At 38.7% G+C, this 17,300-nt stretch overlaps 1 protein-coding gene across 4 annotated transcripts in view; it reads left to right on the top strand.

Annotated features, from left to right (window-relative positions):
- Nucleotides 1-17,300, top strand: part of LOC141391186 (uncharacterized) — a 249,377-nt gene that overhangs the window by 160,731 nt on the left and 71,346 nt on the right. Inside the window, exon 1 of one of the 4 annotated variants that reach the window (XM_073964093.1) lies at nt 14,011-14,821. The exons of 2 other annotated variants lie outside the window; for them this stretch is intronic. The gene's annotated coding sequence lies outside the window, so the exon portion shown is untranslated. Of the gene's footprint in view, nt 1-14,010; nt 14,822-17,300 lie in introns of those variants that run through there. One more of the 4 variants, XM_073964095.1, reaches the window with a different exon arrangement.

Genomic DNA, 17,300 nt, shown 5'->3' with positions numbered 1-17,300 from the left:
TACCATATTTAGTACCTTTTAGTACTTTTAGTACAGTTCTAGTTCGAATTTCCAAAAATCCAGCCTTATCTGACACCTTCGGACCAAGAGTGACCCTCACCCAAAATTTCAAGATTCTAGCTTTAGCCGTTTAGTCTGGGCGTTGATTATCAGTCAGTCAGTCAGTGAGTCAGTGAGTCAGTGAGTCAGTGAATCAGTGAATCAGTGAGTCAGTGAGTCAGTGAGTCATCATTACTGAACTCTTTTATAAGTATAGATGAATGTCTCGACGAGCTGAGTCGATCTGGCTATGTGTGTCCGTCCGTCCGTCCGTCTGTCCATCTAAACCTTGTAATCACGCTACAGGTCGCAATTTTGATCGGATCGTCACGAAATTTTGCATGTTGATGGGGGTCCCGGAAGGGAAGAAGCCTATTAATTTTGGTGATGGTCGGATAATATTTAGGGATCGGAAAGGGCAAAAACTTAGGTGGATAAAAAGACAACGTTTTTTTCCAAAGCGAATATCTTAGCTTCTATATGGGGTATACCAAAAGCAAAACCTGACAATTAAAGTAGAAAATATCCCCTTTCTAATGATGTAAAGTAGGTGCTCGTAGGTGATCAAACAACGAAGATATCACAATAGTAGCAAATAAAACCCCAATTTTAATTTTTGCGATTTTAATTTTATTGACGAATATCACAGCTTTAGTTGCAAACTTTCCAAAACCAAAGTCTGACTATGAAAGTAGAAGATCCCGTCTTTACATTGATGCAAACTAGGTCGGCGTAGGTAACCAAATGACGGAGATATCGCAATAGTCGGTAATACATCCCATTTTTCTATTTTTTTTTTTTTTTTTTTTTTGAAATCACGCTACAGGCCGCAATTTTGATCGGATCGTCACGAAAATTTGAGGGTTAATGGGGGTCTCACAGATGAAGAAGCCTACTGATTTTGGTGATGGTCCGATAATATTTAGAGGTCGGAATGGGCAAACACTTATTTGGAGAAAAGTCAACATTTTATTTCAAAGCCAATATCTCTATTTCTTTAAGAGGTATATCAAAAGCAAAACTGGGCAAGGAAAGTAGAAAATATCGCCTTTACAACGATGTAAAGTAGGTTGTCGTAGCTGCTCAAACAACAGAGATATCGCGATAGTCGGTAATGCATTCCATTTTCTGATTTGTTTGTAATCACGCTACAGGTCGCAATTTTGATCGGATCGTCACGAATTTTTTGGGAGTAGATGCGGGTCCCACAGAGGAAGAAGCCTATTTAGTTTGGTGATGGCCGGATAATATTCAGGAGTCGGAATAAGCGAAAAGCTTATGTGAAGGAAAGTCAACGTTTTTTTTTCTTATGCGAATATCTCCGCTTCTGGTTGGAGTATTCCAAAAGGAATACCCGTCAGTGGAAGAAGAAAAGATCTCGTTTATATTGATGCAAATTATGTTGGCGTAAGTGAGCAAACCGAGATATTGCAAAAATCAGTAATAAACCCAAGTTTTCCATTTTTTGTAATGACGCTACAAGTTGAAATTTTGATCGGATAGTGACGAAATTTTGGGGGTAGATGGGGGCCCCACCGAGGAAGAAGCCTATTGATTTTGGTGATAGTCGGATAATATTTAGGGGTCGGAATGGGGAAAAACTCATTTGGAGACAAATTCAAAGTTTTATTCTTTGTCAATATATCAGCTTCTAGTAGTGATATTCCAACGGCAAAACCTGTCAATGGAAGAAGAAAATATTACCTTTACAAGGGAGATACCACAATAGTCGGTAATGCATCCAATTCTTCCATTTTTTGCAATCAAGCTACAGGTCGTAATTTTGATCGGATGGTCACGAAATTTTGGTTGCTTATGGGGTCCCAGAGAGAAAGAGGCATATTATTTTTGGTGGTAGTCGGATTATATTCCCTAAAAGAAAAGTTTACCAGTGAAAAGCTTATGCACAGGGATAGTGGTGTAGGGTATCACATGGTCGGCCCCATCCCGACTATAGCCTTTGCTCACTTGTTTATAACCTGCGGTGGAGTCTCGTATTTTGATGAAGAAGACAACGACGACTTACTAAGGGTCGTGTTAACGCAGCATGCAGCAACATATTCCCTGTAGTAAGTAGTCCTTAACACCGGTCGTTGCTGTTCCAATACCTGAAAATGTATCCCTTTAGGAATTTAATTGCAATGCAGTCCGAGGTAAGATAGCCGAAATAATGGACTTCATGAGTCGGAAGTATATTAAGGTCGCGAGGGTGCACCAAGCTTAACAACAACTTCCTGTTCCGGTGTTCCCAGTTATGTGGAAGATAGTTCATGTCCCGAATTCTGGGAAACCAGTATACTTGGAAAACTCCCATCGACCCATGGCGACCATCAGCATGGCTTCCGAGCTGGAAGCAGCACGGTCACAGGACTTAATGAGATAACATCCAGATGAATGACCAAAGGCAAATAGCCTAAGACCTCACGAGAGAACAATCTTGTGGCACTGGATCTGTCTAAGACATAGGATACTGTTAGTCACACCACCCTTAAAAGATGATTGACTACCCAGCAAAATTAATTGGAAGTAGTGCAATGTAGACTAATTCTTTCAAGAAATGTTTTAATGCAGTTCCAACGGAGTGGTGAAAAAGACACTCCATTCCCCCCATATTTTATGCGCATTCGGATGCGATCCAACGAATGACATCCATTTCACACATCCTGATGCAGTTCAAACGGAGTCGTGAAGAAGGCACTCCGTTCGTTATATTTTATTAGCAGTTGTAAGAGGAAATCTAAACTGGCAATGGGCAGACAATATAAAAAATATGCAAACGCCTTTAACCACAGCTCCGAAATACTCGCTCGAATTCTACTTGTGAGTGAAATTCGAGCGAGTTCGCATGGGAGTACTCTCGCGAGTAGAAAAAATAAATCGAGTATACTCTATTTTTACTCGTCACTCGCGAGGCATATTTCAGACTTGCCTGTTTTTACTCGCGAGTGAAAAGTGTTTGCGAGTACGAGTACTTGAAGAGTTCGGAGAGGGTGGTCGGAGGTCCAGAGAAGATTGTTCCGAAGTTCTGAGGAGGGTGGACGGAGGTCCAGAAAAGGTTGTTCCGAAGTTCGGAGGAGGGTGGTCGGAGGTTTAGAGGAGGTTGTTCTGAAGTTCGGAGGTCCGGAAGAGATTTTTCCGAAGTTCGGAGGAGGGTGGTCGGACGTCCAGAGGAGGTTGTTCCGAAGTTCGGAAGAGGGTGGTCGGAGGTTGTTCGGAACTCAGAACTCCTTCCTCTGAACCTCCGACCACCCTCCTCCGAACTTCGGTACAACCTCCGCTAGCTCTTCCCACCACCCTCCTCCGAACTTCAGAACAACCTCCTCTGGACCTCCGAACAGGTCCACACAAACGGCAAAAAAATATGTAATTTTCACTTGATTTTACTCTTGGAGTAAACTCGTACTCTATTTCGAGTATTTTCACTCGCACTCTTATTTTTAAACCAAGTGTAACTTTTTAACAACATTACTCACTGTTTATTCTACAACAATTTCATTTGTTTGTTTTATTGTTGTTACAAAAACAAAAGCAATTTAATCAATATCGATAGTTGTTAAAAGTTACAGAATAGGCCTACAAGTGTACTCCCGAGTGCTCCCAAATAAAACAAAAGAGTGGAGAGTAAACATCTTGTAAAACTCGTACTCTTCGAGTACTCCCACTCGCGAGTAGTTTTCACTCGCGAGTATAAACGAGCAAATCGGAGCTCTGCCTTTAACATATGAAACAAGAACAATACAGCTTGGATTAAATTGAGAGCGGAGGAAACAAACACAGTTGCGATATGTACAACTCCGAATGTCAAGAGAGAACATTTAGATCAACAAGCATATGAAGCGCGTTTGAATAGCATTCATATGGCCGCAGGTGAAGATGTCATAAGAAGCTTCAGTTTGAATGCGGTCCTCGGAGCTGATCCTCCATCTATCGCTGCTGAGGAGCGTCAGCTGCCACAACAAACCAGAGAAGTTTTGGCTCAACTACGCTCGGGAAAGTGCAGCCGTCTAAACTCCTATTGGGCAAGGATCGACGGCACTGTGCAAAACATCTGCCCTGCATGCGGCACTGGTCCGCATAACACACGCCACATTTTCAACTTCCTCGCCAAACCTACTCAACTTACTGTAGTGGATCTGTGGTTACATCCCATCGAAGTAGCCATGTTCCTGGAACTGTAGATTGACCCAGAGCCAGATTAAGCAGAAGAAAGAATATACAAACATATAATACAAAACACTATTACAACAACAATTGCGATTCAATTTAATGAAGAAATTTCATAATTTGCGTTAATGTAATAAAGTGTGTAATACTTTTGTTTTACGCAAATAATAAATTCTTTTTTATCAAAACACGTGCCTTGGATGCAAATTGGACTGCAACCTATTCTACCGTAAAGGGTTAGTTAAAATACAATGCCAACGGATTAGTTGAAATGCAGTGTTAATGGAGTGCATATTTCAGTAATCACGCTCTTGTAAAAATTATGAGTAAAAATGCATAATTTCATGCACTTCCAAATCACTTTTACTTTAACTGCATCTTTGGAGGCAAACTTTTTGCTGTTTAACTATATGGGCGGAAGACAATCCAATGTTACATTCAGCTGACACAGATTCCCCCCAAAAAAATAAGCAACTTCTACTGAACTATGAGTCTATAGCCCCCGTCCCCACCCTATCACATAAAACTAGTGTTCTACGCAGGTGACTGCACTTTTACGTCAACACGCAGACACATCAAGGTAATATTGAACAATCCAAATAACTACATACGTCTGTTAAAAGATTTCTTTTCAAGCCGAAAACTCCTTAGTTGTGAAATAAACCACATTTTCCTCCAAGTTTGTTACTCCCTTTGACAAAAATCCTCTCTCCACCCATAGAAAATATGTTCTATGTATAATTATATTTGTCATTCCGTTTGTAACACATCGAAATATTCGCCGGAGACCCCATAAAGTACATATATTCTTGATCAGCATAAATTATAAGTCGATATAACCATGTTCGCCTGTCCGTCCGCCCTTTCGGCTGTGTGTTGAAATCAAGATACAGCTCGCAATTTTTAAGATAGAGCATTATGATTTGGTGCAGAAGTTTCTAACAATCCTAGGATGTTTGGTATTGAAAATGGGCTATATCGGCCCATCCCCATAAAACGCTGATGAATCGTTCAGACCGATGCCACTTTTGCGACAGTAGCAAAAAATCTTAAAGCTTTACTCCAATCCAGTGCCAGAAACTGGTATCCAGTTACCTATCATCATCTCCGCACATCTATGTCGAGGACTTTACCAGATCCGACCTTGTCACTGAATAGTGTTGGTAGTGTTTTACCTAGAAAAATCCACTGATACCCTCAATCAAGCCATACTCCTTGAGGACATCGAGCGAAACACGTTCCGCCGTAGTTTAAACAAGTTGGATAATAAATTATGTGTCTGGACACCAGTTGTGGGTGGAATTCAGCAATAAGAAGTCGAGGCTACATAGAGTGAAACACGAATTCCCCCAGTTGGGTTGATATCTTCGGAACGATGTAGTGTCTATCTTTCTTACTGTATTCCACCCACTCCCGACGGCATAGATATAGTTATGTGGGGAAAGTATTATACGTTGGTTTTGAGTAAACTTGCGATCACGCTACAGTCTGCAATTTTAAACGAGTCACAAAGATTGGGCTTCAAGTTTGGTTTAGACGAAATCCGTTTAAGATAATGTGGAGTCGATAAAGCAATGTCCGTCCATTTGTATGTCTGGAGCGCACGATAACTCTCGAAAGAATCAACCGATTCGGTCCAAAATTTGGCTTTCGTACTTTCCCCACAACTGTTCAAAATTTTGAAAAAGTACAGTTGAATGCATGCCCTCAAATCGTTTCGAAGTTTTTTTCAACTACGTATATTTCATTGCAGTACCTGCTTGAGTGCTACCGCGTAAGTCAGAAAGAGGCCAAGGCAGCAATTAAGAGACAGACAAATAATAAAGTCCAAAAATCGACGATTTGTCGGCACAGCTGCTCAAGATCGAAAGCTACAAGGTAATAAGTGTATTTAGGAGGAACACATACCCGATGGTAAGAACAGGAGCCTCTCTTCCCATTGCTTATAAAATCATGCTGTGAATGACTAATGCCTATGACCAATGAAATAATTTGGCCAATGCACCGCATATACCTGGCAAATCGAACATTGACTAGATGTTTAACATATTCTAGTGAAGCCACAAAATTAGAAAATAGAAAATCTTACCACATTTTTGTCAACTCTGAGGCTGCCTTCGACAGCTTTTTACTGCCCAAGGTATTCCAAATTATGTCTGAAATTTGCATTCCCGCAAAGCAATAGGACTTTGTAAGATTGCATTAACTAGTGCGATATCCACATGAGTGTGCATCACCGACTCATATTAGGTCAATGATATGGAACCTACTTTTTATCGCCGTCGACACGACATTACTTGCAAAGATGTTTAACATGGCTCAAATATTCAAGAAATATCGCCTACATTTCATTGCACCACGGTGGCATCCATACCCACATGTTCACCATCAGATTTAATGTAGTGTTACCCTGCAGAAAATGAAGATCAATTCTTAAAACCTACAATTTCCATTTTTGAAACTACTGTCCAACTTCTAAGAAAAAATATAACAAATCTTTAAAAGCTAACGCTAGTTTTGGCTTTTAACATAAATCACCAAATTTGCCAAAAAGAAACGACCAGAATACAATGAAACCACCTCAACAACAATACAACTTCACAACCAACCATAAACCAGAAACAAAAAGTTAAAAAAAAAAGATTTGTTTTTGGTTTCATTTATAAGGTGCAGATGTTGTAATTATGATCATCATAATAATGACGATTATCATTATTATCGTTTCATGTATAAACGTAGTTGCTTATTTATAGATACCTGCTGTTGCTCTGAGCCATTAAATGCATTTTGTTGAAGAAGAGGTTTTCAAGGAACTTTTTTCTAAAATTTGCCACTCGTTGAAGTTAACACTAAGCAAATATATGATAGACGTTCATGGGACTAGTATGATTCGAGGTTTTATGGCGAATTCATTGCATTTAACTAAAGATGCGTAAATTCCTAACCTGAGACATGACTTGTACTTCCTTTAATTTTAGTGGGCTGTTGAAGAAGGCACTTTGTGACGCTCTGTTCTTCATGGGACTTATTAACAATTAGCCGTAGATTGAAGATCTATTATATAGTGACGTTGGTTGTGATGGATAGGAGGCTTAGACTTCTGTTACTGACACATGCCATAGCATGTATCATTTCTTATGTACTTAGTATGCGAAGGTTCCAATCATGAGACATACGTTTCTCATTTTTTTCTTATCAGTTGATGCATACGACTTATCAGCATGTCGCCAGTTGTCTGGCATAGATCTACTGGCAGCCCATCATCTGTGGTAATTACTCTAGCATCCACATATCTGAGATTGGACTCTAAAATGTTGCACAAATGCGCCGTTTTTTGCAGGCAGATCAAATTTGAATATTGCAATTGTCAGATTTTAAATATTTTGAAGGTTTTAGCTAAATTATTTGTAATGTGAAATTTGTGGTTATCAGTGGTCAAAAACATATCACAAAAAAATTGTAATTATATACGTTTAGGCTAACGAGGGTATATAAACTTTCATACGACCAAAATGTGCCTCATCCAGGTATTGGTTTTAGACTCCAGGTACGTTTAGACGAAATCCGTTTCAGTCTGGCTGGAGCCCACGATAACTGTCGAACGAATCAGCCGATTCGGTCCAAAAATTTTCCTCCCTAATATTTTATCGAAAACTTAGACCAAGTACAAAAATTGCGCTCCCTCCCCACAAATGTCCAATATTTTTTTTGCTAAAATGGTGCGTTTCGTTTCTATATTCCACAACTTGTATTTGCTGCGCCCTTCACATCGGTAAAACTTTTTTCGGGGGCCAGTACATATTTCCTGACAAAATGGCACGAATGCTGTAAAAACCTCTAAGGCTGTTATTGTCTTTGGGGTTCCTGCCCCACAGAAGTTAAAAAAAATTGTTCTCTTAAATGATCCGATTTGACACTGCTATTTTTCCTAAAAGATAGGTCAATAGAGATACATGGAATATGGGCTATACCGGTCACTACTTCAGATACCTCGGAGCAAGTCCATATCCCTGATATAATGGATCAAAAGCAGTAAAAATCCCGGTCAACACCGACTAAAATGACTGATGAGAATGATCACTTACGAAATGAGTATCCAATTTGACCGAAACTTGAATATCACAAAATTTCTTTCAACCTCTTAGAGGGTCGGACAACATCTTCGTATAGCTCCCTAACTTAAATGCAGTTTTAAGGTTGTCTAATATCGTTTAGAAATTATTACCGAAGGCACTCTTGGTGATCCTGTTTTCGTCGATATTATGTTTTTCATGGCAAATCCATGCTTCCTGGCATAGCTCTAAATCCTACGGTAACCAGCAAAAATGCCTGGTGGGCTTTACTCCAAATCCAATTTATTACCAAAAGGTAAGCAATAATTCGGAATGTCCACAGTGGTTAATATAAGTAGTAATAAGTAGACATCGGAATTTTATGCAACTCCTATTTGTGGTCCGATTCAAATTTTGGGACTGGGAATATCTTTGGCTTTTGATAAAATTGTAATCGAAACATATGACATATGTATTTTACATATTTTCTTATACAACAAATATTTCTATAATAGGTACAAAAATTTTCAATATTAGGTACAAAAATGTTTCTTTAGACATGTCAATAAAATAGAAAAAATGTATATCCACAGCCACAACCTTCAAAATACCGAAAGTCGGAAGGTATCGTTCTACGGCAGCTATATGATGGGATGCACCTATACCGACAAATTTCAGGTAGAAAGTTGTTTACCCCCAAGGAGGACTTGGTACCAAATTTCAGCCATTTCGGAGGGATATTGAGGCCACAAACTTCAAAATACCGGAAATCGGGAGGTACCGTTCTATGGGGGCTATATGAAGACGTGGACCTATACCGATAAATTTCAGGTCAAAAGTTTAAAAGTGGGAGCTTTTTTTTCAATTTTCAATTTTAATCTTTTCTACAAAAACTACTGAACTGATTTTCCTGAAATTGCCAGGGAACCCACCATACCATTGCTATCGAAAACGATATCGATTTCGAATGTTTCTCGATAGTTTTGCTGATATTTTGTTCGAGAACGACACACGAGAATGAATTGAAAACGATTCATTCGTCGCTCAGTTTGTCGCAGGAAAACCTTTGATTTCGAATATCGGTAATAATATTAATAGCGAATGAAATTATGATAGTGGCGATAAACATTTTTGGTTGAGTTTCTTGATGTTTCTGTTATGTACCGTTTTCATTTTTATTTCTTTGTTATTTTTGCGATTCGAAATGAAACTGTTGATAGAAATTGTTATCTTGTACATGGTATCCTACCCATATGTTGTGTTTATCAACATTTATTGTTTATATTATACGTAGCATTTATATCGAAAGTATTTGAAAAAAGCAAATGGGAATTTTATACAAACTACATCAATTTATTTTTTAAAACAAACAAATTTTCAATGTAAAAAATGTTTCTCGAAACAATTTTTCTTACGAAGAAAAAACATTTGCAAACGTTCGAAAATGATATAATTTTCGAACTTTTGGCGAACAAAAGAGATACACATGAAAAAACATTTGCCAAATGTTCGAAAATGTTATCGATTTCGAAACTTGTGGCGAACATTCGAAAAATATCAGCAACTGGTATGGTGGGTACTTAAAATAATTACGAATGTATCAGGTTGGAAATTAATTTTTTTTTTTTTTACCACATATTAAAAAAAAACAAGTAAAAAAGTATCAGTCGGCTTTGCCGCCTTTAAATATTGGGGAAAGTACTGGAAGTTGTGGACCGGTATTGCCTGTCTTCGCACTGAAACTAAGTTTGGACAAAATATGAAGAAGGCCAAAATGGTGCCATAGGGGTTTTTTTACACCTTTCGGGCTGTTTTCTCAAGAAGTATGGATTTGCCCCTGAAAAAACGTTTACCGTCGTAATGGAGGCAGCGAATGCAATTTGCAGGTCTTAAATTGAACATAATCGAAGTTTTGTGCGGGAGGTACCCGAAGGAGTGGAAAAAATAGTCCATATTCGAACCTGATCTATATCTGGTAGATATATTAGGACGTGTAAAGTATGGATCTTTTGTGGAGGAGGTACCTGCAGGAGTGGACCGATGTGGCTTATCTTCGAACTTAAACTAAGTTTGGACAAAATATTACAAAGGCCAAATTTTGGACCGAATCGGCAAATCTATTCTAGAGTTATACTGCGCTCCAACCACTACACACGGTATAACGAGTATAGGGTTTTTTTTTTGCTCCTTTCAGGCAATTTTCTAGGGAAGTATGGACTTGCCCCTGATGAAACTTGTACCGTCGTATGGAGGGCAGTGATTACAAGTTGCTACAACACAAATCAAAGCGATTCGAGAGCAGGTCCTAAACTGAACTTTTCCGAAATTTTGTGTGGAAGATAACCGAAGGAGTGGGGTCCATGGACAACGAAAATACCTTTGGTTCGTTTGGGTCACTTTGTTTTATTATTTTATAACGGTAAAAGTAGTGAAAATCTGGGTTTCTTAAATGTTCAAATTTAAACGGGCATATCTTCATACCAATACATTTACATTGTACTTAAAATGAATTTTTCGAAATTGTCAAAATTACTATAGAACAAAACCAAAAAGAGTTAAAGTACAATGTTATGTATTGGTATGAATCAACCACTATAACTTAGCCATTTATTAACCGATTTGAACAAATAATAGCTTATTTGAAAGTTATTATTCACCCCTTTAAAAGGAAAAAAGGATCAATGGAAATCCGTTGTGAAAAAAGAAGATATGCCCGTTTGAATTTGAAAATGTAAGAACCCCAGATTTTCACTACTTTTACCGTTATAAAATAATAAAACGAAGTGCCACACAGGAACCAAAGGTTTTTCGTTGTCCATGGACCCCAACACGATAGAATTTTGTAACAGAACGCTTGAATATTTTACTGGTCAACTTTTGTAGCACAGTGTCATTTATCGATATTTTCCGAAAAATGTGCACTTTCTCAATGCCAAAACTGTCTGAAGGGGCAATACTTTTGCAATGTACTAGAGAGTTCTTAACTATTGTGTTGGCTACAATTTTGGTCTTTGTGTTGGATCGCAAATCTCAAAGGTTTGGCGATTATATGCCAAAATATCCAAAAAACTTCAAGTCAAAATCGGGAGGCTTGATTTTCATCGTAGACATATGGTCCAGTAGTAGTTCTTTGCTCAGTTCAATCCCAGGAATCAGAAACGCGAAGGGCTCATTAGGGTTTTCAAACCGCCCCGGCCTAACGTACAGGGAGGGCCAGCGGTAAAAATAGTCTACATATTTTGTTGAATATTTATTTTTATAACCTCTACCATAGAATTAATTAAATTTGTCATTCCGTTTGTAACACATCGAAATATTCATCGGAGACCCTATAAAGTATATATATTCTTGATTAGGGTAAAATAATAAGTCGATATAACCATGTCGGTTTATTTGTCCGTCCGTCTGTTGAAATCAAGATACAGCTCGCAATTTTTAAGATAGAGCTTTGTAATTTGTTACAAAAGTTTCTATTATTCCTAGGATTTTTGGTATTGCAAATGGGCTATATCGGTCCACGGTTTGATATAGCCCCCATCGAACGGTTCCACCCGATTTTCGGTATATTGAAGGTTTTAGCCTCATTATCACACCGAAATGGCTGAAATTTGGTACTAGTCTTCGTAGGGGGTATAAAACTTTCCCTATAGAACGGTACCTCACGATTTTCGGTATTTTGAAGGTTGTGACCACAACAATCCGCCGAAATGGCTGACATTTGGGGTATTAAATGTTCCATATGAAAATTGTCGGAATAGGGTCACGGTGTTTTGAAGGTTTTACTGAAATATCGGAAATTTGGTATTTAGTCTTCTTTGAGTCTACAACTTTCCGCCAGAAATTTGTAGGTATAGATCGACGTTTTGATATAGCCCCCATGGAACGGTACCCCCCGAATTTCGGTATTTTGAAGGTTACCCACATTGTTTTAGCGAACTTGCTGGAATTTGTTATTTAGTCTTCTTCATAAACGAAAGAAACTAATTGTCCCATTTTACTTCAATACAATTCGTGGTGGAGGGTATAACGAGTTCGGCCTGGCCGAACTTAATGTCGTTTTTACTTGTTAAGGGTGTGATATCTCGAAAACTTACAAACAGATCGTCATGAGATTTTGTGAAATGTGCAGTGGTACATGTAGGCATGAATTTCAGAGGTGCCACAGTATCCCTGTTATTAAGAACAAGTAAAAAAGTATCAGTCGGCTTTGCCGACAGAGATATACCCTCAGCCTGTGTATATTGAAACAATTTTTTCCCAAAATACGTATGTATTTAGGGGGTTTTAAAAATTTTGGGCATTTGAACCGACAAAAATGTTGATTAGGATTAAAGATCAAAAGTTTTGCGGAGGAGATACTAAAAGGAATGGATCGACATTGACCGTTATGGAAGTGGATCTCCAGCCACAACATATAGTGCAATGGGGGGTTTTTACACTATACGGGCTGTTTGCTCAAGAATTAGGACTTGCCCCTAAAAAAATTTTACCATCGTAATTGAGGCAGCGAATGCAAGTTGCTTCAACAAAAATCAAAGTGATTCGATATTAGGTCATAAAGTGAACTTATCCGAAATTTTGTGTGGGAGGTACCCGAAGGAGTGGACCTATTGAGACCATATTGTAACCTCATATTACTCTGGTAGAGAGTTTACGCTATACAAAGTATGGACCAAATCGGTCACTCCCTTCAAGAGTTATCGTGCGCACAAACTTTCCGAACGTTTTCGAACTTTTGTGGGGGAGGTTCCGGAAGGAGTGGACCAATGTAGGTCATCTTCGAACTTAAACTAAGTTTGGGCAAAATATTACGAAAGCCAAAATTTGAGAGTTATCGTGCGCTCCAGCCAGCAGGACAGACAGACAGACGGACGGACATGGCTAGATCGACTCAAAATTGTCTGAAACACATTTCGTCCAAACATACTTGGGGTCTAAAACCATTATTTCGATTAGGCACATTTTCATCGTATCAAAGTGTATATACCCTCCTTAGGCTAAAGGCTGAGGGTATAAAAACGACATATTTACAAAATTTCCTTAAATGGTGAGTTTTAAAGGTACATCAGCCTTAAAAACTAAAATCATATAAGTCTCAATAAGCGACAGAATTCGACTTTACATTTTTTTAACTTTTATAATTTTATCGCTTTAGGATAAAGATAGGGGACATGGACGATGATAAATCTTAAACAGCATCAATGTGCGAAAAAAAACCGTTGTTAATTGTAAGCATACAGCCCATAAAAAGTTGGCATAAAAACTCAATACAACGGGCCAGCAACGCGCATCTGGGTCTGCTACTGCCGTAATATTTATTGGGACCTTTGGAGACCCTGGATGGGACTGATCTCACCCCAGCCGATGATAAAACCACGTTAAAAAAGTATGATATGAGATATGAGAATGACAAATATTGACATCTGTACCAACTTTGTCATTATATTCGGGATATTTTCCATGGCTTCCCAAGCGAAAAACAAACATCAACCATCTTATCAAACACACTGTAATAATATTTGTATTGTTTTATAAACGAAGAAGAAAAATATACGCTTATAAGCCAACCAAAGAAAGCAGCAACATAGCCAATCTGACTACGTACGACTTTGTGTGGCGGTCTAGTGGTTCAAACAACTTTACAACCGCACCAAACAACCCAACACAGCACCAATTCCACAATAAGACAACAGCAGCCAGCTCTGGGTAGGGAGAGCTCAAACAATATTCCACTTGCAGCATGGTCATGACATTCAGTCTATGTTGGACTTTTATCATTGACGGTTGTTGGTTGCGCATCGCTTCATATTCGAGTCGAGACAAAGACGGACTTTTTATGCTTTTAGTTTTTCAACAATTTTCGAGCAGTAGTAAATTGGAACAACAAAATGTTTTGGATATAAATTTTGTTTGGAATGTTTTACTCCAAAAATGGAAGTTAACTGGTGGTGATGATGGTGATCGTTGTTTTGTAATTTGTTGGACGGACATTTGTAATTGTTGCATACCACATGTACTCGCTTGCCATTTCTTGCATAGCACAAAAAACAGAACCGAAAAGTGTTTTGACTTGGATTAATTTTGTAACGACGTTTGTGTTGATGCTGTGCTAAACGTTGCAATCTGCAAGTTTGTTTGTTTTCGTTTATGTGCTACAAAGAAAAAAGGTTACAAGAATTTAAAAATCTCTAAAAGAGAAGAAGAAAAAAATTGTCTGTTAATTTCAAAAACGTGATTATCGCGAAAATTACCAATCTATGAATTTTAGTGCATTTAAAAGAGAAAAGTGCAAACTGTTTGAAAATCAAATCAAGTAGAAAAACAAACGTAGCAACATAAAGTTTACACTCAAATAAACTTCAAGAAGTGATTACAAACGATAATTGAAAGTGTTCAAGTTGTGAGGAATGTTTAACATAATTTAAAATACACTGTGGATTTCAATTGCAACGTGAATAACAATTGCCAATTTTTATAAATTCTTTGGAATAATTGTGTATTGGATCTAAACATTTTGCAAACTATTTGTGGATTTTTATTTCGGATTATCTTTATTATCGACAAAAGTAAGTAATCAAGACAATTAAAATTAATTTCTTATGAATTATAACTCTATATCCAAATTACAGTAAAGTCGAGCTTTAAAGTTCAGGATACTTTAACTCAGTCTTGGAAGTTCTGCATATACACTTTTTCAAATTTTAAATATTGTAATGAACAGTCCCAAAAACGTATAATGTTTTATAAAGCAGTAGACGTTTTAAAGGGGGAAGAACACAAGTGACTTTTCGATTTTTTTCTCAAGAACGCACTTTTGCACAAATTAAATTGTATTTTTGAGAAAATAAAATATTTTTTATACCCTCAGCATTTATGCTAACGAGAGTTTATACACTTTCATACGGGCAAAATGTGCCTCATCGAAATAATGGTTTTAGACCCAAAGTACTTACTTACTTAGCTGGCCCATTACAGAACATTTGTTCCATAGACCAAACAAAGAAAAGATCTCCAATTCACTATGTTCGCTTTCTGGAATACCGCGCCTTGTCATCTCTTCATCCACTTTTTTGCGCTATCTATTCTTTGGCCTTCCAATTCTGCGTGCACCGCCATGTGGCCCGTATTTATACGGCTTTTTAGCGGGTTCATCATCGCTGATTCTTATTATATGGCCTCGCCAACGCAATCGCTGCATCTCGATACGTTTAACTATATTGATGTCGTTGTACAGCAGATACAGCTCGCGGTTCATACGACGTCGATATTCACCGTCTACGCAGATTGGTCCATAGATATTTCGAAGAATTTTTCTCTCAAACACATCAAGCACCGCCTTGTCTGCTTGCGCAAGTACACAGACTTCTGAACCATACATCAGCACGGGTAGCATCAGTGTTTTGTAAAGCGTAATTTTTGTTTGACGAGTTGTGGCTTTGTTTTTGAAGTGCTTACTTAAGCCAAAGTAGAATCTGTTGGCCAATACAATTCTTCTTTTTATTTCACAACTGATGTCGTTTGTTGTGTTTACGGCGGTGCCAAGGTATACGAAGTCTTTTACTACGACACCATCAACTTGGTCTTCTCGCCGTTTACCGCCAGACCCACTTTAGCAGATTCTCCTTCGACCTTCATAAAGTTATCGGTTATTTCTTTTACTAATCGTCCCATGATGTCTATATCATCAGCATAAGCAAGTAACATGTGACTATTGGTGTAGATTGTGCCACTTCTTTTGACGTTTGCCTCTCGTATAACCTTTTCTAGCAGGATGTTGCAAAGATCACACGAAATGCTGTCTCCTTGCCTGAAACCTCTTTTGGTACAAAACTCTTCGGAGAGGTTCTTACCTATTTTAACTGAAGATCTTGTGTCAGTTAGAGTCATTTTAAAAAGCCGAATGAGCTTTGAGGGAATACCAAATTCAGACATGGTTTGGAATACCTTTGAACGTAGCGGGCTGTCGAAGACTGCTTTATAATCGACAAAAAGGTGGTAGGTGTCGATCTGCATCTCTTGGGTCTTCTCCAGGATTTGCCGCAGGGTAAATATCTGGTCAATGGTGGACTTGCCAGGTATAAAGCCGCAATGGTATGGTCCAATTATTTCGTTGACCATGGGCTTTAGTCGTTCGCACAATATCCCTGACACTATCTTGTAGGCGATAGGGAGAAGACTTATGCCCCTATAGTTGGAGCATAAAGTCTTTTCTCCTTTCTTATGGCCGGGAACAGGATGCTCTGGTTCCAATCCTGCCAGATGCAGCTAACTACCTGATGCATACACCTTATCAGCGTGTCGCCTTCGGTTTTAAACAGCTCGGCTGGTAGGCCATCAGCTCCTGCTGCCTTATTATTCTTCAGACGGTTTATTACTGTCTTTACCTCATCTTGGCCGGGTGGTATACATTCAATACCATCTTCTGGAATTGGATCTGTGGTATCGTCGTCGACTCCGCTACTATTGGATACCAACAGTTTGGAAAAATGCTCTTTCCATATCCTTAGCACACTATATGTATCAGTTACCAGATTACCTTGCTGGTCTCTACAGGAGAATGTGCCAGTTCCAGAACCATCCGTTTGATGTTTCACTCTTTTGTAGAATTTTCGTACTTCATTCTGTCTCCTGTACATCTCGATTTGTTCACACTCCCGCTTTTGCATCTCCCTCTTTCTCCTGCGGAAAAGCCGTTTCTCCTCTCTCATTTTCTCCTGATACCACTCTCGCGCTCTACGCGTTGCTACTGATTGTATAGTAGCCCTAACCCTCTTCGGTAGCAGCACGATACTCCTGGTCATACCATGGATTCCTTGGTGGAGGTCTCTGGTATCCACGTACTGATTTTGCGGCTGTTTGCATGGAGTGGGCAATGTTTTGCCATTGTCCTAATATGTTATCGAAACGAGGCTTTGATTAAGCAGTTTGGCCAGTTGAGTGGAATATGCTGTGGCTATCTGTTGTGATTGCAGCTTACCGATGTCCAACTTCCGTGTTGTGTCTGTTCGCACTTTGTTTGCTACGTTTAATCTGGTACGTACCTTT

This window comes from Musca autumnalis, unplaced genomic scaffold (genome assembly GCF_047663935.1).
Source record: "Musca autumnalis isolate F117 unplaced genomic scaffold, ASM4766393v1 scaffold_1, whole genome shotgun sequence".
Lineage (NCBI taxonomy): Eukaryota > Metazoa > Arthropoda > Insecta > Diptera > Muscidae > Musca > Musca autumnalis.
Note: the sequence above shows the minus strand (reverse complement) of the source record. Positions and strands in the feature narration are given on the sequence as shown.